The 2,251-nt window shown below is 47.3% G+C and overlaps 1 pseudogene; it reads left to right on the forward strand.

Moving 5' to 3' along the window:
• Window positions 1-833: 833 nt before the first annotated feature.
• On the forward strand, window positions 834-1,827 carry LOC136536980 (probable glutathione S-transferase GSTU6; annotated as a pseudogene).
• Window positions 1,828-2,251: the final 424 nt, after the last annotated feature.

Consider the following 2,251-nt stretch of genomic DNA (forward strand, 5'->3'; position numbering starts at 1 on the left):
ATCTCATGAGAATTAAAACTGCATATGTTGTATGACCCCTAAATTGTGCGGGCCAATCAGCTTTGCTCAAAATGGAGGAATAGGAAAAGCATATTGTTGAGAAAGTGAGATACCGAGGCTGTTGGTACGGTGTCGTAAAGGAGAAAAAAATATAGATAGAACATACCAAAAAAAATGCAATTATTAAATTTCGAGAAGTCAGACAGTTTGAATTTTGACTAAATTTATATAAAAAAGTACTAACATTTATGATACAAAATAAGTATCATTAGATTCGTTATATAATATATTTTTATATAAATTTATTTAAAGACATGAATGTTAATATTATTTAATATAAACTTGGTTAAACTTGAGCTAATTTGACCGGTACGGAAACTATAATTGTATTCTTTTGTCGACGGAGAGAGTACAACATAACAAAGTTCGAGCCTCCAGCTGTGCTGAAGCTTGCAGGTCATCACTTTATGAAAGTATAAGATCCTTGATAAATGAACTAACGAAGGATGCGTTTCAGAAATGAAGTAGTAGTGCACTGAAAGTAAAGTGCGACACTGCGACTAGTTCCGACTCATTAAGCCAGTGTTTTGCTTCAGTGGACCTTGGGTACTTCAGTACTTGCATGCTCGTATCGTATATTCCTATTGTCGGTCAAGCATTGTTTCAACGCTAGATAACATGCTCAGCAAATCGTATGTGCTGACTTCAGTTACAGATCTTCTGTCAGCCAATGTTCCTATGTATTTTATGTAGGGGCGAGTATATGAGTAATAAAGCGGTAGTTGGTCGCATAAAAGGACATCACAATAATAATACTCCTACTTTTCAAAGAAATGTGGTTAGCATCCTGGCCGCTGTGGCTGCTACGTTTCCTGGGGCGAACAAGGTTATTACTGACGAGTGACGACCATGCTGGCGAAATCGATAAAGCGAGATCAAGAGTTCCAGAACCACATGTATCACCGGAGCCACGACGTGCCCGTTCGTGCTCCGGGGCCGCATCGTGCTCAACCTGAAAGGCCTAGCGTACGAGTACGTGGAGGAGGACCTCGGCAACAAGAGCGCGCTCCTCCTGGGCTCCAACCCAGTGCACAAGAGCGTGCCGGTGCTCCTCCACGCCGGGCGGCCCATCAACGAGTCCCAGATCATCCTGCAGTACATCGACGAGGTGTGGGCGGGGACCGGGTTGGGCGTGCTGCCGTCCGACCCCTACGAGCGCGCGGTGGCGCGGTTCTGGGCGGCCTACATCGACGGCAAGGTGAGGTCGTCGGCGTGGCTGGGGATGCTGTTCAGGTGCAGGAACGAGGAGGAGAGGGCGGAGGCGGTGGCGCGCGCCGGCGAGGCGCTCGACACGCTGGAGGGCGCCTTCAGGGACTGCTCCTAGGGGGGCAAGAAGCCCTTCTTCGGCGGCGACGGCATCGGCTTCGTGGACGTCGTGCTCGGCGGCTACCTCGGCTGGTTCGGGGCCGTCGGCAAGATCATCGGGCGCAGGCTGATCGACCCGGCCAGGACGCCGCTTCTGGCCGCGTGGGAGGACAGGTTCCGCGCCGCCGACGCGGCCAAGGGCGTCGTGCCGGACGACGTCGACAAGGTGCTCGCGTTCCTGCAGACTCTGCTCGCTATCTCCGAGTGAGAGCGTTTCGTCGCGTTACGTGTGTGTACGACCTACGATGAGCTCATCTCGATCCGCCTGTCACTCAGTTTTGCTGCTTCTGTCAATAATCGGCGTGCTTAATAAATGTACAACAGTAGTTGTTGTCTTGCAACAACACTCGATTGTTTTAGCCCTTCCCAACAATCAGATTTATCCCATACATTTACACTGTCTTCTGGTCTTCTGGGTATATTTACACCACCTTATTACTATATTTACAATGATTTTTTCAGTGTAATTTATTGGACAATTTATTATTATATTTATAATGAATTTTCAGTGTAATTTATTGGACAGAGGAATGCAATTTGAGGATAACACAAGATCTTAGACAAATATGTGCCAATTTTTTTGTAAAAAAAATTACAAATTATTCTATGGATTTCAGATACCAGAAAAATATATATCAAATTGTTCACAAATATTATCAAATAATTCACAAACTTACACATTTACAAATGGAAGAAAAATCTTGCCGCCCTGGCACTCGACCCGCACGACGTAGACGGGGACGCCGGCATCCACGCGGGCGAACGCCGGCCTCGGGCGATCGGGCGACAAACGCGGAACGAAGTTACGAACCTGATCGTGCGGCAG

Source organism: Miscanthus floridulus, chromosome 2 (genome assembly GCF_019320115.1).
Source record: "Miscanthus floridulus cultivar M001 chromosome 2, ASM1932011v1, whole genome shotgun sequence".
NCBI lineage: Eukaryota > Viridiplantae > Streptophyta > Magnoliopsida > Poales > Poaceae > Miscanthus > Miscanthus floridulus.